This window comes from Erinaceus europaeus, chromosome 12 (genome assembly GCF_950295315.1).
Source record: "Erinaceus europaeus chromosome 12, mEriEur2.1, whole genome shotgun sequence".
Taxonomy (NCBI): domain Eukaryota; kingdom Metazoa; phylum Chordata; class Mammalia; order Eulipotyphla; family Erinaceidae; genus Erinaceus; species Erinaceus europaeus.
Window position 1 is genome coordinate 26,071,901 of NC_080173.1, and position 23,504 is coordinate 26,095,404.

Sequence of the window (23,504 nt, forward strand, 5' to 3'; positions counted from 1 at the left end):
TTAGAAACTATGGGAACAAGAGAGAGCACAGAGACAATAAAAAGTGCATAAACGAGAACTTGAAAGCACAACATTCAGAATATTTTATGTAAGAGCAAGGAACTCTGATTTGCTCCATGGTTCTATAGATGTCACTGTATTATGACAAAGAACAATAGCGTCAAAACTGTTCAAAGGACTTCTTATCATCTCTATTTGAGAACACAGGACATGAAAGACTTTTAAAAGTTAACATCAATTCAGAGAAGTCACAATTAAAAAAAATTAAAATGTTAGTTCTCAAGTGGCAACATTTGACTGTCAGAAATCATGTTGTTAAGAAAGAACTATTCGCTCTGAGTTCCAGAGATTGCTAAAGTCTTATAGCCCTAGATTGTGCCAGAGCTGGCAATATGCAGAGTGTGCACAAGTGCTCAGAATAATTGGGTAGCTCATAGATAATTTCCACTCTAGAGCCAAGGCCATTGGCTATATCTTAGAGAAAACTACTTAGCTTTGGCAATTTGATGATATTTCCATTGCTACCCATCTGTATTTACTACAGAGCAGGAGGCTATATTGGTTTATGGTATGCAAATTTTTATACAATTCTTTCAGTATAGCAATGAGGTTGTTGATCATATTCACACCATGGCTCAACTTACTGTTTTTGATCTTTCAATCATTTTTTATTGCATCAACAATGTTATAACCACCTACACAAAATAATAAAGGAAAAAAGGAAATAAACCTACAGCTTTAACCTGCAGACACATCAGTTCTTTGCATTTCATAGGCCTTGCAGTTCTTGTTCACATAGGTGGTACATTGATGCAAAGACTAGAAAAGACTTTTTATTTCTAATTTTAAAAAAATATTTATTTATTTATTATTGGATAGAGACAGAGACAAATTGAGAGGAGAGGGGAAGATAGAAAGCGAAAGATACAGAGACACAATTGAAACCCTGCTTCACCACTCTTAAAAGCTTTCTTCATGCAGGTAAGGGCCAGGGGCATGAACCAGGGTCCTTGTGCACAGTAATGTGTATGCTTAACCAGGTGCACCACTGCCTGGCCCCTGTAAGACGTTTTCATTCCTTTCCTATATTCACATTGTTTTCAGTGTGACTTTACAGCTCTTGTGCAAGAAATAACCTATGAGTTCTCCTCTCCTTAAATCTGGGCTCATTTTTTAGCATGCTCTGGCCAACTGAAGTTGCACCCATTCTGAGTCTGGCTCTTAGTAACATAGTTTTCAGTGTTTTTGGGGAACTTTTCTAAGAAACTATGAGAACGTGAACCTAGGCCAACCTACTGAATGACACAGAAAAGGTCACTCCCCCCATTTTCCACTCAATAGTCAGATTATAACTAAATACGTCTGACCAGTCTGTATTTGATGGACTCGACAGTACATGAACCAGCCCAGCTGATCACCAGCAAGTCTATTTATCCATAGATCAATAAGCAATAATGAATGTCTCCTGTGTAAAGCACTGAATTTTTTTTTTTTTTTTTGACTCCTGGGGCTCTGTGCCTACACTACAAATTCACTGCTTCTAAAGGCCATCTTTTCCCCATTGTTGTTGTGTTGCTGCTGCTGCTGTTATTGAATGGGGCAGAAAGAAATTGAGAAATTGAGAGAGGAGGGAAGACAGAGAGGGTGAGAGAAGGATAGACACTTGCAGACCTGCTTCACTGATTGCGAAGCAAGCCCCTACAGGTGGGGAGCTGGGGCTCGAACTGGGATCCTTGTGCAGGTCCTTGTGCTTTACACCATGTACACTTAACCCAATGTGCTACTGCCCAGCCCCCTTAAAGCACTGAATTTTAAGTGATTTGTTGTGCATCATGATCTGACACACAGCATAAAGTGAACTAGTGGTGACCATGCTATACAGAATGCAGTTAAGGGGCTGGGCAGTAATGCACCAGGTTAAGCGCACAAAGTACAAAGCGCAAGGACCCTGCTCCTCACCTGCAGGGGTGTCGTTTCATGAGCAGTGAAACATGTCTTCAGGTGTCTGCCTTTTTCTTTCCTCTCAGTCTCCCCCTCCTCTCTCAATTTCTCTCTGTCCTATTCAGTAAAGAATGGGAAAAAATCCATCAGGAGCAATGGATTTATATTGCTGGCACAGAGCCCCAGCAATAACCCTGGTGGGAAAAAATGCAGTTAATGGCTATCTAACATGCATACAGTGGATACACAATAACCTATTCAAATGCATCCTCTATGGATGGGTATTTAAGTATTTACAGTTATTTAGGAGAGGTAGTAATGCAATAGAATGATCACAGGTTATCAGGTTTTCTAACATACTACCATGGTCCACAGAACTGAAGAAAATATTTACTGATTTATTAGAAAAATAAAAGTGAATAATCAGATAAAGAGGACTCCATCTCTGGGGATGAGGTGTGTCTCCCTCCCAGCATATTAATACACTGAAAAATCTGGAACACCTGCAACCCCATCATTTAGTAGTTTTGTGGATGTTTCTTCACCAAGGAGATATCATGGATTATAAAGTAAATGTTCAGCCTTTCTCCACTTCCTGATAGTTGGGGAGTGAGGCTGAAAGTTCTAAATTTCTTTAAATTACATGTTGACAGTCCCATCCTAAAGCTTAAGGCCTACCAAGAGTTGGCTCATTAGAACATATGATGCTCTTGTCACCAAAGAAATTCCAAGTTCTGTGCAGAACTCTCATCCCATCATTCATAAAGTTACATGGTTTTCAGAACTCTACCAGGGACTGAGGATGAAGATCAAATATACATTTCCTATGATATCACAGTATCACCAGTTAAATACAGTTAAGTAGATAACAGTAGTCAGTGATGGGAATAATTATAGATTTACTCATTATCCATTTTTCAAGGTAAGACGCACTGGAAAAAATCAGTATCTTATAAAAGTAGAATTTTCTTAGATTTTGAAAATCAGAAATTCTCACTGTAATAGCTACCAAACACTAATGCAAGGAAAGAGCAAAGTGGCTACACCAAAAGCTCACTAAGATATGTGATACACTGAATCTCTAGCTACAAAGCCAGGAATTCTAATGTAGTGCTCCTTGAGTAATCATAGTGTACTTTTAAAAAAATATATTGTACATTTCCATATGCCAAGGTATTCTAAAACCCAAGAATTTCCACAAGAGATAATGAACTTTGATGCACAACCAGTTTCAGAAACCAGTGTCTTATCCACTTGTACTTTTTCACTTTTCTCACCCTTCCTTTTTCCCTTCCTTCCCTTCCTTCCTTCCTTCCTTCCTTCCTTCCTTCCTTCCTTCCTTCCTTCCTTCCTTCCTTCCTCCCTCCCTCCCTCCCTCCCTCTCCCTTCCTTCCTTCCTTCTTTCCTTTCTTTCTTTCTTTCTTTCTTTCTTTCTTTCTTTCTTTCTTTCTTTCTCTTCCTTCTTTCCTCCCTCTCTCTTCCTTTCTTTTTTCTTCCCCTTCCTTCCTTCCTCCCTCCCTCCCTCCCTCTCTCTCTCATTCTCTCTCTGTCTCTTTCTTTTTTTCTTTCTTTTCTTTTTCTTTCTTTTCCCCCATGGAAGATCAAGAACAAGACAGATCAAATAAGAAGCTCAAATCTCCCCAGAGAGTCAATCAGTAGTGGAACTGAGACTAGAACACAGTCTTTCGGGTTTCTGATTTACAGCTCCATAGACTTAAAATTGGAAGAGTTATCCTGAGTTCATCAGAGAACAGAAATATGCTGAGACCTTTGTTCCAAGTGTTTTTTATTCCAAAGTTAGCCTCTATCTTATCCTAGTCAATATGTATTTTATGCTCTAGGGAAATGATTAATGTGAATACATCTTTTATTCTTCACTGAGAACATGTCCTCTGAACTGCAACCAAAATAGCTTACTTTCAGACAAGCTGAAATATACCAAAAAATGGTTTATCTTATATATCAATATACAGTTCAGGATTAGCTTTCAAAGAAAGGCAGTAAATAAAACCAAGGTAACAGATTATTTTAAATTTTATTGTCTCCTTGGGGCTTTGTAATACATTTTCTAGATAAAGGACTTACTACTTTATATAACTCATCTTTTCAAAGAAATAGCAAGAGACTTTTATTGTCTTCCAAATATGAGATTTGGGAGGACAATATTTTATCATATGATTTCTTTAAGAACTGCATTTGTCAAGGTAGATAACTGCAACAAGTATGTTTACTTCAAGTCCTAGAAACTTGATAGGGTTCTAGAGTTCTTTTAAAACTATTTTTTTTATTAATTTGAATGTTGAATTCAAATGCAAAGCAATTTAAACTATTTAGAGACAAAAATTCCAGTCCAAACTGATTTTCTGTGAAGTTTTACCTTTCTTATGGTTTAATAATGCAATTCATAGTAATAGTGACTAGAAGTTTGACTGTTGAGATTAGACTTTGAATATTTCCCATTATAGATATGTGAACTTAGAAAATCACTCATCTTTTCAAAACCTTAATGTTTCATCTATGTAATGGGAATAATCATAGCATACTTTTTGGGAATTATTGTACATTTCCATATGCCAAGATATTGTAAAATTCATTTTTCTCCACTGTTTAATTTAGTACTTATAAGTACATAATATTGGAGCTGTGCTCATTCCCTACTTTGAACTGACAGAATGTTCAGAGAGATTAAAATGATTTGCACAGGTCACTCTGTGTTTCTAAGGGATAAATCCTGAATTTGAAGCTAGTCAGTCCAGTTCTGGAGTTTGAGTTTGTAGCAATCAGATAATATGGAAAGGTCTTATAAGTTTGATATAAGGATTAAGTAAAATATTCTCTGTAAATGCTTGGAAATAAGGCTGGCAGGTAGTGAGAGCTCAGAAATTATGGTTCTATATTATTATTGGTAGAAGGCCATGTAAGATATATTCTTAACATGAGGAGCCCTCTGCCATGGCTATAAGTGATTTCATATTATTAAAAGTATGTTCATATTTATATGCCCATAGTAATAAACTAGCTTATACTTGCTCTACTTTCATTCTCTTTTAGATAATGTCTACTATGGTCTGGAAAAATACAGAAAAGTCTGTATGATAAAGCTAACTGAATTATATAATTGAGATGACCACTATTTCAGTGAAAAACATATTCTTCTAGTTAGTTCTCTATGTGAATAAACAACTGCACATTTCTCCCATAAAATGTGATTATTCTCTATAGTTTAAATTTTCCTCCATGATGTAGTAAACATTTCCCTCACCTCATGCCATACACTACTCTCTTAAAAAAGATTTTTTTTCTTTATGATGGCACAATATTCCATTTCAAAGAGAAAATGAGAAGTGAGGTGGTCAGACTTGGTTCATTTTCCTTCCTCCTCCACAAGACAATGTACCTGATGTGACTGAGGTCGACCATAGACATTAGTCAGTGGACTGTTGTGTTCAAATTTTCCACAAAGGAAATTTGTTTTCCCATTGGCCTCACTTTAATTTAGCTGAAGGAGGAAGATGACCATCATTATAGACACTTTCTCCATATGTGTTCTCCCCTCTCATTGAGATAGGTATAATAAGTTCTGAGTCTGGACTTTGCTGTTGGGCATTATGCCAGCTCCCCTGCATTGCCTGATGCTGTGGTCTATTTACATAATCATTGCTTTGCCTGAGACCCGCCCTGCCCGCAGGGTAGTGGTTAATCCCACTGGTTAGAACCTTCAAAACAGCTGCTATGGAAGCTTTCTACCTTCACGCTTTTTTCTCCACCCCCTCTCCTAGTCATTTCCTTTTCCTGCTTGCCACTTCCAGTTAAAGATATATATAAAGGTGTTGTCTCTGATCAATAAAGGCACTGCATTGTGTTCCCGCTCCGCCACGAGTTCCTGGCTCCTCTCCTGCTTCGCTGAGTAATCAGCAGCCCAGGTTGGCTCAGGTTGAGTTCTCTCCAACCCAGAGAGCATGTGCCCAGGAAGAAACACCCTCATGCTAGCCAGGCATTTGCCCACAGAAGAGTGGGAGCAAAAATTCTCCTGCCTAAGCATAAAATCCAATGACATTTACTACTATGTCCCTTCCCTTTACTGTTTTACTGTTTCTGAAGTGTTCCTCCTATAGGTGCGGGCTGGGAGCTTGAACCCTGGTCCTTGTGCACTGTAACATGTGGACTCAACCAGGTGCTCTACCACTCAGCTGCCCAATTCTGGAAATAATTTTTAAGAAACCTAAACACTATTTGGGTCAAACTGAAAAAAAAAACAACCTGAGACCCCAATATGGCATAAACACTACCAATTTTTCAACCTCTGGAGTAGTTCTGTCACCAAAGACTTTTAGTTTAGCTTATCAGCTTCATACAGCTCTTCAGTTCATAGCCGTGGGGGGTAGAGGAAGTGGTTGAAAAATATCTAGGAAATTCCTTCCAGCTCTGAATATCTGGGATTGAAATATTAGCAAATGTCTAGTTCTATTTTGGTTTTGATGGTGATAACGATTTTGAGACTAAGGTGGAGTAATAAGTCTACGTTGGCACAGTGACCTAGATGAAATGCTAGACAAACCTACTCAAATGGACTAAATCCACATACAGAAGGTTTAGTTACTTAAAATACCTGGCTGCTTTGCATAACCTTTTAGGGACAATCTATAACCGTCTCCCTGAGATTTCAAGTTACTAAATGTTTGACAGGTAAGATTATGTTTTTTTTTTTTTAGAATGCTATTCTAGAAGAGGTAGAAAAAATGTATAGGTACAAAAATATTGCCCTCAAAAAAGAGATTTAAACTGCTTAATAAATATTAAGGCTCAAATAAACAAAATATTTGGTCAACTTTCAGTCATTTGTGGATCTACAGTTAGGCAGCTGTGAACATACTTTGAAGATTATTGGATGTTAAGATGGAGCACAGTGACACATTTGTACCTTAGACATATTTGTCTAAGGTTTTTAGGACATATTTGCATATCCTAAATACAAGCACTCATCATGAAATACAAGAGAATGTCAACTGTCTTAGAAGAGGCCCAACCCTAATCCAAGGGCACTGGAACATAACAATCAATGATTCAGAGAAAATGCTACCTAGTAAAGTTAAATCTCAAATATTAGGTTTTAGATCGTTTAAGAGACCAATGGTTTGAATAAGTATATTTGTTTTTGTCTTCCCTTGCTTTTTGAGAGTTATCTGTGTTGATTTTAATGGGCTTTGGATCAGATCGATGGGGTTTAAAATTAATAGTATTTATATACTTTTCTCATATTTTAGAGCTACTCTCTGCCCTGATCCAGCTCTCTGGCTCTATTGCCAACTCTGACACCATTTTTCCAGACAATTCTTTTAGACCATCTGCATGTTAGCTGTCCAGCACAGATAAAAATTAGTAAAGTCACAGGCCCATTGGCATTTGCCTAAAATAGACTTCCTATCTTTTTCCAATTATGAAAATCCCAAATCCCATCTGTTATACTCTTACCTTTAGGTTCCTGATTATTAAACAATTTGCTCTATCCTGTATCTTAATGCTTTTCAATCACCAAGTTGTAGATGCTACAATGACACCAACCTGACTTCCCTGGGCAGATGACCTCACCAATATGTCCTGGAACCCTACCTCCCTCCCCACTAGGGAAAGATAGAAACAAGCTAGGGGTATGGATTACCTGTCAATGTCCATGTCCAGCAAAGAAACAGTTACAGAAACCAGACCTCCAACCATAGAGAACTGTGGTCCATACTCCCAGAGGGACAAAGAATAGAGAAGTTTCCAATGGAGGGGAGGGAATATGGAACTTTGGTGGTGGAAACTGTATGGAATTGTACTCTTCTTATCCCACAATCTTGTTGATCATTATTAAATCACTAATAAAAAAGATAAATAAAAAACACAAAGTTTCTTTGCAGGTGGACTAAAAATATTGTCTGGGAAGATGGTTTCATAGTTGAGAATAGAATTAGAAAGCTGGGTTGGAGCAGAGAGTAGCTCCCAAACTTGAAGAAAATATATAAACACAATTAACTGTTTACACCAGAAATCTGACCCAGGGCCCATATATTCACATTTAACCCCGGGGGCCTGTGTAACCTTTGAGTCCCTGTCAGTTTGAGCTCACAGTAGATGGTCACAGCTGGGAACATTCTAGGCTATGCTGTACTAGTTTTTTTTGTTTGTTTTGTTTCGTTTTGTTTTGTTTGTCTCTAGGGTTATTGCTAGGGCTTGGTGCCTGCACTACAAATCCACTACTCCTGGAGGCCATTTTTCCCAGTTTTTTTTCCCTTGCTCTTACCCTTGTTGTTGTCATTATTATTATTGTTGTCCTTGTTGTTGTTGGATAGGGCAGAGAGAAATTAAGAGAGGAGGGGAGACAGGGAGAGAAAGACAGATATTTGCAGACCTGCTTCACTGCCTGTGAAGCAACCCCCCTGCAGGTGGGGAGGTGGGGTCCTCCATCCGGGATCCCTTACACTGGTTAGTGCACTTTTTGCCATTTGCACTTAACCCACTGCACTACTACCACCTGACCCTTAGCAATACTCGTTTCAGCACCAGTCTTCCAAGAGTGATAGTGTAGGATAATCCAGCCTCCTTTGGAAAGTGGGTCAGTCTCTACCATTGCTACATTATAGTGGGGGCAAGGTCGTTGAGAGGCCCACAAATGATGGTAGAGAGAGGTCCTGGCCCATATTGTCTAACCCTTAGACTTAAGGGTTCCCTGACTAGGCCCCCAGATGATGGGTGCTCAAGTATTGACCAAAAAGGCCATCTCTAAGTGAGCCAGTTACTTGCCCTTATCCAGCTTTTGCAGACCCATCTTTATCTGATGAGCTTAAACTTTCTCCCAATTGTTAAATCACTGAGTATTATTTAGTCCACCGGCATATTAGCTATCATTAGGAAAAAAAAAAACTTGTCATGGGCCCCTGGGAACATTCCTAAAATATACTTCCTATCTTCTTTCTACCCCAAGATCCCTAATCTCATCTGCTCTATTCCTACTTTTTGGTTCCTGTTTATTAAACACTTTTTCCTGCTTTATATTTTAGTGCCTTTCAGCCACCAAGTTGAAGGTGCTATTATGAGTCCATCCTGACTTCCCTAGGCAGAAGACCTCACCACATGTGTCCAGGAACCTCACCTCTCCAGAGCCCTACCCCACCAGGGGAAGAGAGAAAAAGGCTGTACGTATGGATCGACCACTACCAGGGAAGAAGCAGTTATAGAAGCTGAAACTTCTACCGTCTGCACCCCATAAAGAATTTTAATCCATACTTTCAGGGTTGGGGGGATGTTAGAAGAAGATGACTAGAGGGCTCTGAATTCTAATTCCATCAGGACCCAGAAAGAGAGGAAAAAAGAAGAACATTTGGAAGTGGCAGTGGGTGTAGGTTTGTCTTGGAAGGGAGGAGAGGGCAAGATCATGGAAGAAATAGGCAAATAGTTAAAGAAATAATAGTTGACCCATGTCTGTGACTTTGGGAGGGCTACTGCACTTTCCAATGGAGGGAATGGGGACTTGGAACTCTGGTGGTAGGAATGGTGTGGTAATTAAACCCCTGTTGTCTCATAATTTTGTAAATCAATATTAAATCACTAATAAATGATAAAAAATGCCGACTTTTAGATGAAAAATAATAAAACCACAAAGCTTCATCTCATAACTGCACTAGATTGACCAAAGAATTTGCAGTAAAGACTTTTCCCTAATGGAATTGTGAAGTGATTCAAATTAGTTGTATTGCAAATTACTGCAATAAATGGTCACAGATACTTTTAAGTCCTTGAGGGCATTGCCTACATCCAAAGATATTATTGCAATTACTATTACTGATTGGACAGGCACTTGCATAATAAATATTTAATTATTCCTGTTTGTAACTTGCATCTCTGGCTAGGGCATTTTGACCTGTGGACTCACATCAACTGCTTTAGTTAATAAAATTGAAACATCAACATGTTTACTTGTTTATGTGTGTCTATGATGACTTTTGTGCTAAAACAGCAGGGTTCAGTAGTTGTGACAGAGACACTATGACACACAAGGCCTAATTATGTTGGCTAAACTTAGAGAAAGTTTTTCCCATACAGACTGTCACATATCTCTCTCACTCTAAACAGTAACTTAATAAAGTGAAAAAAGAAAAAACTTAATTCCCTGGGACAGAATTTTGCTTTGAGAGGATAGATGTCAATATCTGCTCTTTACAAAAAACAAACAAACAAAAAACAGTAAACCAGACTCTAATAGGTAGCATTTGTTTTTTAGGTATACAAGTATTCCTACCACAACTAATTTCAAACTGCCAATATGCATTGCTAAATGCAGTGTTGGGAAAAGATTCAGTGTCCTGAGATTTTATAGCATTCTTACCATCTAGCTCTAAGACATGAAAATAATCTCAAAAGCATAGATGCAACAAAATAGAGAATGGTAAAGTTTCTGTGTTTATCATTTTAGGGATTGCTCGTTCAACTGCAAGCTTATATACTGATAGATTAATTTTCTTCCTTTTTATTGGTTACTAATAGTATGTTACAACATCCCATATCCCTATGCTCCCACTTCCCAAAGATAATCGCCATAGTTCTCACAAGTCTTACATTTTGCTTGCTTCTGTTTTGTTTGGACTTTTTTTTTTTTGGCAAGTTTATGGAAATCAGATCTCTAGATTCCACATACAAATGAAACCAGCCATAACTGTTTTTCATCTCCTTACTTGTTTCATTGAACACTAGTGATTCAGCTTACTTGAGATCTTTGCTGCTTATTGATATAGGCCCATATTCCTATAAATTTCCCTGTTACTACAGCTTTTGCTGCATCCCACAGGTTCTGGTAGTTGGTCTCCTCATTTTCATTGTTCTCCAAATAATCTTTAATTTCTCTTTTGATTTCATCAGTAACCCAGGTGTTCAGAAGTGTATTGTTAAGTCTCAATAGCTTGGGTGCATTTGTTTCTTTGTGATTGATTTTTAACCTTATTGGCTTATTGTCAGAAAAGATACTTTTTTGATTTCAATATTCACGTACTTATTAATGATGTCTTTGTGTCATATCATATTGTTGATCAAAGTAGGTCTCGAAACTTTACATCAGGCTCAACCTGACGCTGTTGACTGGCTACGGAAGAATGGCAAACGCTAGAATAAATTGATCCTTGAGAATGTTCCATGTGCACTTGAAAATAATGTATATTCTTTGGGGCAGGATGAAAGGTTCTCAATATATTTTTTAATTTCATCTCGTCTGTGACTTCACATAAGGCCTCTATTTTGTTGTTGTTTTTTTTTTTGTCCTGATGATCTGTTTCTTACTGTGAGTGGTGTGTTGAGGTCTCCAACTAATACTGTGCTGCTTTCGATGTCTCCCTTAAGGTTAATAAGTACTTTCTAAAATTATTTTTTATTTATTATTGGATATATAAAGAGACTGAGAGACAGAGACACACCTGCAGCCCTGCTTCACAACTAGTGAAGCTTTCCCCCTGCAGGAGGGGACCAGAGGCTTGAACCTGAGTTTTTATGCACTCTAATGTGAGCACTTAACCAGGTGTGCTATTGCATAGCCCCAGAAAGTTATTTTCTTTTATCTTTTCTTTTTTTTTTTTTTTGCCTCCAGGGTTATCACTGGGGCTAGGTGCTGTAACTACAAGTCCACTGCTCCTGGCAGTCATATATATATATAGTATATGGCAGAGAGAAATTGTGAGAGGAGAGGGAGGTAGTGGGGGAGAGAGAAATAGAAACTTGCACTGCAGACTTGCTTCACTGCTTATGAAGAACTCCCCCCAATCCCCCCCCCCAATATGATATGGAGCCAGGGGTTCTAACCAGGATCCTTGTTTGGGTCCTTGCATATAATACTATTTTCACTGGGTGCACCACTACCCAACTCCCTTGTAAGTACTTTAAAAAATATTTAGGGGGCCAGTCAGTAGCATGGAGGATTAAGCACACATATTGCGAAGCCCCAAGGACCAGCCTAAGGATCCCGGTTAGAGTCCCTGGCTCCCCACCTGCAGGGGCATCTTTTCACAGGCAGTGAAGCAGGTCTGCAGGTGTCTTTCTCTGTCCCTGTCTTCCCCTTCTCTCTTGATTTCTCTCTGTCCTATCCCACAACAACAATAGCAATAACAACAACAATAAAGGCAACAAAAACGGGGGGGAAAAAAGACCTCCATGAGCAGTGAATTCATAGTGTAGGCACCAAGCCCCAGCAATAACCCTGGAGGCAAAAAAAAATTAGGTGCCTGCATATTGTGGGCAATATTATATATTGATGATGGTTATGTCTTCCCATTGAATTGATCCTCTGACCTATATGTAGTGCACAAGTTTGTGCTTTTCAACTTCTTTGCCTAAAAGTCCAATTTATCTGATATTAGAATAGTCGTTCCATCCCTTTTGTTTACATTCTTGGCTTGGAAATACCTTTGTTCCAGCCTGTCACCCTGAGATTCTGTTTATCTATCATCTGTATGTGTGTTTTCTGTTCCAGCCATCCCTGAGTATGACCTTTGAGTTCCAGGAATCTCTCCCTCACTCCTTTTCTGTCCAGGAGCAACACGTGTACTCAACTGTGAGCTTGGTGAGTTTCCAAAGGAATCCTGGTCGTATTTTGTTGAGTTTTCAGGTGATTTTTCCAGTTGACCAGGAGAGTGAAGTGACTGATGTTACTCCACTGCCATACTTCTGGACCGATAGTCTAAGTTTAATAAAAACTATGCTTAACAGCCAGCTTACGATAGCCATAAAAATTGAACAACTGGCTATTGTGAGTCAGTACAAGCCTCCTGCAGTGCATCAGTATGTCTAGGAAACTTTGCATTGCTCCAAGATGAAAGGAAAGTAGGAATACTTCACTAACATACTGTAAACTAGAAAGGGTGTAAATTATGCACACACCTAAGGGGGAAAATTAAGCATGGGTGTACTGACTAATTGTGCAAATGATACTGTCAGGATCACAATATATCTAAGTAGAAAAGCTGCTGTTTATATAGTCAGTTTGTAATCAGGCTCATATTCTCCACCCCAAAATTCTCTTTAGCCTTCAAGAAAATAAACTCAGTGAGTGGCAGATGTGTTTGATCTTGATTCTTTCAAAATATTTAGTATATAAATCCCCTGTCTTTTCATCAGGGCAGTTTGGCTTCATGATAAATTTGCATATTTACAATGTTCCTGTATTGGAACAATGAGACTGGACTAGGTGTTGGGACTGTGCTGCTCACACCTCACTATCATTGTCTGCATAACAAAGGAAGTACTTGACCGATATGTTGTGCAATGTCTCTGATTACATTCCTTCTACACTCAGTAGACTCAGAACCAAGGCTGAGATGAGGCATTCACAGCCAAATAAAATTCTAAAGGTTAAGGACTCCTCAGATAGGTCTCTACTCTGTGTGTGTGTGCGTGTGCGTGTGCGTGTGCGTGTGTGTGTGTGTGTTTAAAACTGTTTAATGTTTCATGCTTTTAAGAAAAAGAAACACAAAACTAATTACTGTCACCTATATTCTAAGTTTTAAGTTATCTCACCAGTAGCAAACTATTATTAAATCACTGAGTTCCTTTGCTTTTCTTCCCACATAAGAGTCATTTTTTATTCATATTATTGGCTTCATAATAGAAGCTGTCAATCAAGATATTGCCTGAAAAAAGAAGCAGCCAAAGGTCTTATGTTTTATATATTTACACACACTTACACACTTACACACACACACACACACACACAGACAGAGTTTCTTTTTGAGGCTTCTTATTCTTACATCCAATAATTTCTAAGAAAATAAGTAAATGGTTTTCTCAGCCACTCATCTGGTGTTGGGCACCTGGGTTGCTTCCAGGTTTTAGCTATTATGAATTGTGCTGCTATGAACATAGGAGTACACACCTCTTTTTGGTTGGGTGTTATGGAGTCCTTGGGGTATAACCCCAGGAGAGGAATTATTGGGTCATATGGAAGGTCCATGTCTAGCCTTCTGAGAGTTTTCCAGACTGCTCTCCACAGAGGCTGTACCAATTTACATTCCCACCAGCAATGTAAAAGGGTTCCTCTGTCCCCACATCCTCTCCAGCATTTGTTGCTGCTATCCTTTTTGATGTATGCCATTCTTACAGGAGTGAGGTGGTATCTTAGTGTTGTCTTAATTTGCATTTCTCTGACAATCAGTGACCTAGAGCAGTTTTTCATATGTTTGTTAGCCTTTTGGATCTCCTCTGAGGTGAATGTTTTGTTCATATCCTCTGCCCATTTTTCAGCAAACCATAACAAAGGGACTTTTCAAAGTTAACCCAATTAACAAATAATGTGATGATAATATTAACTATTGATTGTCTTTTTGAACCCTAAGACAGCAAGAACCTCACATCTTCACTATAGAGCCCCTACTTCCCCCAGTCCTGGAACCCTTGGATAGGGCCCACTTTCCCGTATGCCTCTCCCAATCCAAACCAAATAATATTGCATCCGCCGATCACAACCTAACCAAAGCAACGATTGCCACCTCAACATGCTTCACCTCAGACTGTATCCAGAGACTTCACGTGTGGAATGACAACCCTTCAGCTTCATTACTCGGGTGAGACCTTTCCTTTAATAGTACACTCTAATTTCATCTCAGGTAGTTCACTTTCTAACAAAGTCCCATAACCTAGATATACACCAGTTTCTGTGAGAGAGAGCTTATGTGCACACGTATCCATAAACTACTGCAAAATATATTCCTGAAAGCAGGATTGCACTAGAGTTTGCAGTGAGTACTTCCCTAACACTTCCTCTCCACTATTCCAAGCTTGGGATCCATGATTGCTCAACAAATTGTTTGGCTTCATATGTTAACTCTCTTTTCAATCACCAGGTTCCAGATGCCACCAGGATGCTGGCTAGGCTTCCCTGGATTGAAGACCCCACCAATGTGTCCTGGAGCTCAGCTTCCCCAGAGACATACCCTACTAGGGAAAGAGAGAGGCAGACTGGGGGTATGGACCGACCAGTCAACGCCCATGTTAAGCGGGGAAGCAATTACAGAAGCCAGACCCTCTACCTTCTGCAACCCTCAACGACCCTGGGTCCATGCTCCCAGAGGGATAGAGAATGGGAAAGCTACCATGGGAGGGGGTGGGTTATGGGGATTGGGTGGTGGGAATTGTGTGGAGTTGTACCCCTCCTACCTTATGCTTTTGTTCACTAATCCTTTCTTAAATTAAAAAAAAAAAACTTAAAAAAAAAAGAAAATAAGTAAATGGTACAGGCTCAAGATAATACTCAAACTACTCCTAGATTATCAAATATAATTTCTTTTGTTAAGTTCCAACTTCCCCAGTATTCTTTCCAAGCACTAGAAACTTTAGCATCTGAACAGCAAGGAGAAAACAGTTGGTGGGGGAAATCTTTCTTCCAAGTCCTTCTTCCCTAAGCAGCAATCATCATTAGCAGAGCTTCCAGCAACTTACATGTAATAAAGGACAAGACAATAGTTCATAGTGATTTGAATAGGGTGAGCCAAAAGCATCCACAGCACTGCTATTTAAAGTTCTGGCTGAGCACAAGCATTCTCTGCTAAGTGGTACTTGGGGCTTTATTTGTTCCAAGGGTCTTGTCTTAATTTATGTCCTCATCTTCTGAGTTAGTGGTGGGAAATAAAATAACTTTAACTAGCAAAACTTAATTTTCTACTTTACATTATGTGTGGATCAAATAAGTCACTGCATGTACCTCTGGGGGTCTCCTTAAACTCTTTTTGCTATTGTTTATGCATTATTTAAATTATAACAAAAATACAAACATTTGCCTCAATATTCTCATTGACAGCTACCCTGTGAGTCTTTGGTAAATTGTGGCAGAAAGATATCTCAAGCCATCTATAGTCAAGGCCTATGAGTCATGGAATGTAAATAGAAGCGAGATTGCGGATGTGGATGTACTATATCTCTTGAAATTTGCTTTGGAATCAGCAAAATGGTTACTTAATAATGATCATTTTATAGGAGTTGGGCAGTAGTGCAGCGGGTTAAGCGCACGTGGGGCGTTATCCTGATTCCAACCCCAGGCTCCCCACCTGCAGGGTGTTGTTATTGATGTCGTCGTCATTGTTAGATAGGACAGAGAGAAATGGAGAGAAGAGGGGAAGACAGAGAGGGGGAGAGAAAGATAGACACTTGCAGACCTGCTTCACTGCCTGTGAAGTGACCCTCCTGTAGGTAGGGAGCCAGGGGCTCGAACTGGGATCCTGATGCCAGTCTGTGTGCTTTCCTGTATGCACGCTTAACTGCTGCGCCATCTTCAGCTCCCTACCTATATTTTATTATGTTAGTTCCTTGACCCTACTGTTTCTTTACACTGTCAGTTCCTCTCCATTATGTGTGTCTTCTTAACTCTATATCTCTGGAGCTTGGTGTAAGGTGTATGCTTGGCAAAACTGCGTTGAATGAATGGATGAGTATACCAAACCTGATGTTTTTCTATCTGAGTCTAATCAGATGCTAACTTTGGAAGATCCATAAAAGAGGATTCTCCTCTTCCTCCTTTTCTCTCCCCCCCCCCTTTGTGGAACCAAGATTCATGATCAACTACATTCATGATATCACTGATTTAGAAAAAAAAATTATTCAGACAAAGAGAAAGAGGGCAAGATAGCAGAGCACTGAAGCTACTTCCAGTGCCATCACCTATCCCATGTGGTGCTGAGGCCAGAACTGCAGACACATGCATGGTAAGGCACACACCCTACCTATCAAGTTATCCTTTCATCCCTGAATAAAGGATTTTTAAGTGTACAGCTCTATATGGGCCATCAGATCTTCATATCCAACTCCTGATTATAGCATTCCTTAGTGGGAACTTGGCTGAAGACATTACTCCCACTTTTTTTTTTTTTTTTTGCTGCCTGCTTTTATGTTACTCTAACAATTCTTACATATGTTCCCATGTTAGAAAAGTTGAAGTCACCACATACCTCTTACTAACATATTAAGAATTTCATTCATTTTCCTCTTTTCCACTTCTCCAATTACTTTCCTCCTGTCTTTCTCTCGTGTCAATGTCTTGGTTTGTTCCAGCATTCCATTCAGGCCAATGCTATTGCAATGACCTTCTCATTTCTCCCTGGTATTCATTCACCTTTCTATCACATTTGCTGTCATCACTTTTTCAGCATAGCATTTTAAGAACACAAGTCTGACAGTGGCATCACACAACTTAAGGTCTTTCCATCACCTCCTACAGACTTTAGGGAAGAGATGAAGATTCTTAATAAAACCTTCAAACTCAGCATGATCTTCCCTGGCTCTTCAGTATCACTGCAGCCTTCTCTCACCCCATTCTCACTTCAGGTCAGTCTTGTTAGCTTTACAATTCTGCAAGTGTACTACAGTCACTCTGTCTCAGGGGACCTTTTCACATGCTGCACACATGACCTAGGGTGTTTGCCTGCTCTCTTCCAATCCATGCTCTTCTTTACCCTCCAGCTCTCAGATCCAAGGTAATTTCTTCAAGAAATCTTCTCTGATCTCCCTTACTGGTGAGGCTGTCCTATTACATGTACCTAGAGTATTATTTTCTTTTTTCAGTTTATAATTATATGTTGGCTTATTAATATCATTATCTGATTATTATCAATCTTCCTACTAGATAAAACTATTGTGATTATGCTTATTTAGCCACCATGTCATCTAGGGTTGTTGAACACAGGACTAAGCTCACAGTGTAAGATCAATTATTTGTTGAATGGCTGAATTAACACATCTAAAAGGACATGGACCTGCAAAGGGGGGGGGGGCTATGCATACTAGTTTGCTACAAGTAGAACTGAGACTTTCAACTCTGATCATTTTTGATATCAAATGCTTCTTCCTTTAATTCTCTGTCCCCACACACCTTAGGTTAGCCATCTGTGGTTTTTATTTTCTGGCTCAAAATCTTTCTGACTCAGCTTCCATATTGCATCATGTGGGGTTCTTCCTTGCAAGAAACAGAAGCTGACTGTGGCTGATTAAACAGAAAATGAGTTCATTAAAAAATAGTGGGTAGCTCAGAGAATCATTGGGAGGTTTAGAGAACTGGGCTTTGTGCCATATTTCCAGGAATAATGTCCCAAATTATGTTCTAAAACTAGCCTGATGAGAAGAACACTAGTCTCTTACCACCACCCTGCCACTTGTACTATTGAATGAACTACTTTCAGAGCTTGTAGCCTCACTGCAGTCTCTAAGCATGCCTAGCCCCCAGCCCTGTCCTTCTGTCCTCTTTAATGCCAGAGATTTCTGCCACATCACATCAGCTAAATAGATTTACAGTAAGTGTCTACATTCAGGTTCTTTAGTTCTGAACTGATGGCAAGAGAAAGTGGCTCTGATTGATAATAATAATAAATATAAAATCCACCTACTAAAAATACAGATGGCAAGTTTGGATAATGAATCCAAATAACACAGTTGGATATAATATTTCGATCACTCATTCAAACCATCCATCATGACTCTACCAGAATTATCTTTAGGAACTGGGCTTTGTGCCAAATACGGATTTGCCATGATTTGAACCTAGGCAGTCTGAAGGCAGCACCCATCGGTGACCTTTCCTCCATTCATCCAAACATTTTTGGAGTATTTGCCATAGAGTAGGCACTGTGTTAATCACAAGGATAAAGAAATTTATGAGACACAGCATTACATTCTCAAGCTGTTCCTGATCTGTGCTTCAATGATTCATTACTGCCATAGTCCTAAACTGTTCATGTGATTGCTCTCTCTACAGAAAGCCAAGATACAATGAATAATTCTGTGTAACATTTACTACCAGGTACCTGTAACACCCTAAGCAAATAAATAAATCACTTAAGCTACTTCTACTCTGTTACTTGTTAAACAGTTTCAGTTATATCCTTCAATATAAGGTCCTGGGACCAAGATAGATTATGAATCTGAACTATCACCATTTTAAGGAAATTCAGAGGTGAGCTACTATTTACTGCCATCTCAATGATTCAACATGGACTAATTTATGACAAGCTAAAGGGCACCAAATCACTCCTTCCAGCATAAAAATATCTAGACTAGATCTTATGTTCTGTTCTAGTTACTGGGGAGCTCAATATAGGCACCAAAGTCAACAAAATATATTTCCTCTACAGTAGAACTTGGCAACATTGTGAAAAGACTTTGGTTATCTAATGAGACCTGGGTGTAAGAGTGCCCAGCTCCAAATTCTACACTCCATAAAACCTCCTTCTTCTCCTCACCAACCCCCCAACCCCCTTCTTCTTTTCTACTTATGGAATTCTGGCTTCTTTCTATTGAAATGTCTCTACTTTGTACAAATCTGCCTTCTTTTCTTTTTGAGAGGAAGTAGTGTGCTTTGGAAAAAGATCTAATGATATGACCTTAAAAGAAAGCTAAGCCTCTCTCACTCTTGAATTCTAAATTTGTCAAATGAAATCACAAAACCTGCCCCTAGAGTTGTCCTGAAGATTAAAAACAACACAACATGCACCTAGCATAGTGAGAAGTAAGAATGAATCACTTAATGTAGAGGATATACTAGATACCTAGCACATGCTAATAAGTTAGTTAATTTCTTCCTTCATTTTATTTTCTTATACCAAACCTATGTTTTCTCTATGTAAGAAAAAAAAGACAACTCACTGAAAAAACAGGGATATTGGTCCTGACAAATTCACAGAGATCCAAAGCTACATTCTCTTTTTTTATTTAGTTTCCCTTTTGTTGCCCTTGTTTTTTTTAAAATTTTTATTGTTGTTACAGTTATTATTGTTGTTATTGATGTTGTTGTCACTGTGTGATTGTCTGTCCCGGGAAGTCTGGTTGGCATCACAGTAGCATCTGGAACCTGGTGGCTGAAGAGAGAGTTAACATATAAAGCCAAACAAGTTGTTGACTAATCATGCACCTAAAGGCTGGAATAGTGCAAATGAAGAGCTTGGGGGGGGGGTGTCTCTGTTTTGTAGATAGCTAGTAGGCATATATTCCAAAAAATATAACTAAAATAATAAAAAATGTAGTGATTTTATCTTCAAGCTCTGCTATTCTGTCCTCTAGCTGAATTATTCTATTTACAAGGCCTCTAATATTATCTTGTTCAAAAGCCTCCTTCATTAACTTTGTGAATTTTGTAGTTCTTTGGTTAAGTTTTTTTTTGTGTGTGAAGTTTTTAAAGATCATGTTTATATGTTATAGTTTGAGTCTTAAATGGCTTTCACAGGAAATTTTCTGAAGTCAAATTCTGACAATTTGTTCAAATCTTTTTGAGCTATTCCACAATGTGGTAGGGGAAAGAAACTTTTTTGTCTTCACTCAAATGGATTTTTATTGCCTTGCTTCAGACTTTATTTTGGACTTTGGCAGCCCACTTCCACACTTTGGGAAGTACAGCTTTTGATTCCGAAGAACGCCCTGTTTGCTTCATTTTCTGGAGACCAACTTTTGGGTTCTGCCCTGTTACTAAAAATGACACGGGCTGCTGCTCTATTCACTCCTGGTGGCTTAAACTTTCTCTGTAGAGTTTCCTAATTCCCCCTTTGTGAATAGCACCCAACTGTGGCTCCAGAATTTTCTTCAAACTTTGTGGTTGCAATAATATAATATAACATTCCAGCTTATTTTTCCTTGTTTTGTCTGGTTGTTACTGGGAATGGTTTTTCAGTTGCTGTTACTCCATGGCCACAACCCTGGAAGTCTTCTTAGTTTCTTAAGTCCCACCTATGAATGAGATTACCTAGTACCCAAACTTCTCCTTCTAGATTATTTCACTTAACATATTTCCTTCAAGTTTTATCCAAATTGTAAGAAGATACATCCTTAACCCACATTCCTCTATACTTGGATAGTATGTGAATCCTATTATTGTTCTTCAACATTAGTTTCAAAGTCAGTAAGAATATGGGCTCTCTAAGCACACATAGTACAAGGACCAGCACAAGGATCCCAGTATGAGCCACTGGCTCCCCACCTGCAGGGGGGTCGCTTCACAAGCAGTGAAGCAGGTCTGCAGTTGTCTAGCTTTCTCTCCCCCTCTGTCTTTCCCTCCTCTCTCAACTTCTCTCTATTCTACTCAACAACAACAGCAGCAACAACAACAATGGAAAAATATGGCCACCAGGAGCAGTGGATTCATAATGCAGGCACTGAGCCCCAGCGATAACCCTGGGGACAAAAAAAAAGTACATATGGAAAATATGAAAAGCAGAGTGAATATTTGAGAAGATAAAATTGAAAAAAAAGTCTCAGATGGTATGCCAATAGACAAAAAAAAAAAAAAAAAAAGAATATGGGCTCTATAGTCAGACTATCACTTTTCAAGGCCCAACTCTGCCACCTCCTTATTCTGTGACCTTGGCCAAGAAATTAAATTTCCATTTTCTTTGTTTTCTTTATAAAGTATAAAGATCATAATGACTCTAATTTATGGTGTTGTGAAGATCAAATAAGAAGTTCTGATCAAGTTCCTGTCACAAACACCCAATAAGTGCTATTATTTCCATTGCTATTATTAACTGTGCTATTGTAACTGAAACCAGCACATTGAAATGTTCTCTGAAAACAACAGAATTCAAGCTACAGAAAACAAAGTTTTGTAGACTCTGTTAATGTTCTTTTCAAACACATTTACTCTTTTTGTATTCTGTTAGTACAAAACATATCCATGTCCTATCCAGGATCCTGTAGTCAGTAGCTTCCTGGCTACTTTTCATACTGCTTACCTTGGGCTCTCCAAACCACCCACTCTGGCTGCATGAAGGATCTTTCTCAAGGTTAATCTCATCATTTCACTCTGTTACTCATTATCAATATACTTCTTCCCATTGCTTTTCATTTATCTCTAGTCCTGGCTTTTCAGGATTCAGTACTAGATATGTCTACAGATTCAACATTAAATACAGCCTCCCTTCTCCCTTTATGATCAAAAACTACCTTCACTTCCTTAAATGAGCACTGTACTCTCCTGTTTTCAGCATTCTGTATTTACTATTCACTCTTTTCCTATCTGCATTTAGTATTATCTTTCTGACTCTTCATAGGATATTCCTTCTGATAAAGTTTCCTTAACTGTATTACATGTTTTCCATGGGATCTCACAGCTTCATCTGTTTCTTCAGTACACTTGCTTATCGCATTATTTACTATTTACACCCTCCCACTGACAGTTACAGAGTCTGCAGCTATTTACCTCATCATTATATGTTGGCCCTTTTTCTTAATTGGGAGGGGGCAGGAACAAGGCTGCAGCAGGCAGGAATCTGGGTTATAATAGCTCAGGTAGTCCTTAATATTACATATGAAGGTTTTATATTCTTTAAAAATGTCATTAAATTATGGTTTGGATTACTGCTTCCTCAGTTTTGATATGTGATACATGACAGGTATTTAAAAAATAAAACAGTTACTGAATGAATGACCAAATAAATGCTATGCAGTAGTATGTTCATATACTGCACTAGTTTCTAATTAGTGATTAAAAAGAGTTGGTGCAATACTTTACCTTCTATAGATTTTTAAATTTCCTCTTGAAAGGACAAATAAATGCAACTTTACTCCCAAGACTTATGTAAAATTTTAAAATTCATATAACACTTGAATGAATCATAAAAATAGAACAGGTACTCTGTTTAAGATAATAAAGTGAATTTTTATATAAAAAAGAGGGCTCCTTCAATGTAAAAAATAGGGTAAATATCTACCTTAAATATAAATGCTTAAAATTGTAACATTTATCTTAAAACAAATTTATTCAATAACATTGTCTTACAAAGTGGATGATCATAGAACTTACTATAGTACCAGAGTTCCAATAGCAGATAAAAAGCCTGTAATTAAGATATCATTATAATGATAGGTTTATAAAAACTATGATCTGACCTAGTTATAAGGAAATTTAGAAAGATACTTATATCCTAAAACATTGCAGTGAGACCTTGAGGCAAAATATTTTAAGATAACAGATTTAAGGAATCCTATCTCAGACCTTTTTTTTAAAAAAAATAAGTACTATATACTTCATGTGTAACTATTATCATTATTATAGTTCTTTGTTTAGAAATCTGTTTTATTATAATCCTATCCACTGTGATTTCCTTAGTAACAGGCTTCTCTCTTTTTCTTTTAAAAACTATTAAAATGTCATTCACATTGCATTTTAGATGTGGATCCAGCTATTCCCAATAGCTATTCAAAAACATAATCACCATAATTACTGTTGACATCTAATTAACATTCAGCTTCCTTTCTACAGCATCTACAGCTGGACAAAACATTTATTTCAGAGTAAAAACTAATGTTCTATTGCCTTTTCTTCAAAAAATAAAACAAACCAAGATGCTAAACACCTGGGCTCAGTGTCTTTATTCTCCCTATAAATGATGGTTGGAAGCAGCATGGCTACCATCAATACTTTTCTAAATATTTCAATTGTTAAATTGAATCTAGTCATTATACATCAAACCCATTCAATGGTTGACAGGGTTACTGGTGTTAATCTCCAATGTAAGAGTTGTGGTCCATTAAGGATGACTCCCAGAATTCACAAATGCACAATCTTGAGGTCTTTCTTG

At 38.3% G+C, this 23,504-nt stretch overlaps 1 protein-coding gene across 1 annotated transcript in view; it reads right to left on the reverse strand.

The window, feature by feature from the left end:
• Positions 1-23,504, reverse strand: part of SYNPR (synaptoporin) — a 384,773-nt gene that overhangs the window by 215,569 nt on the left and 145,700 nt on the right. The window lies entirely within an intron of this gene.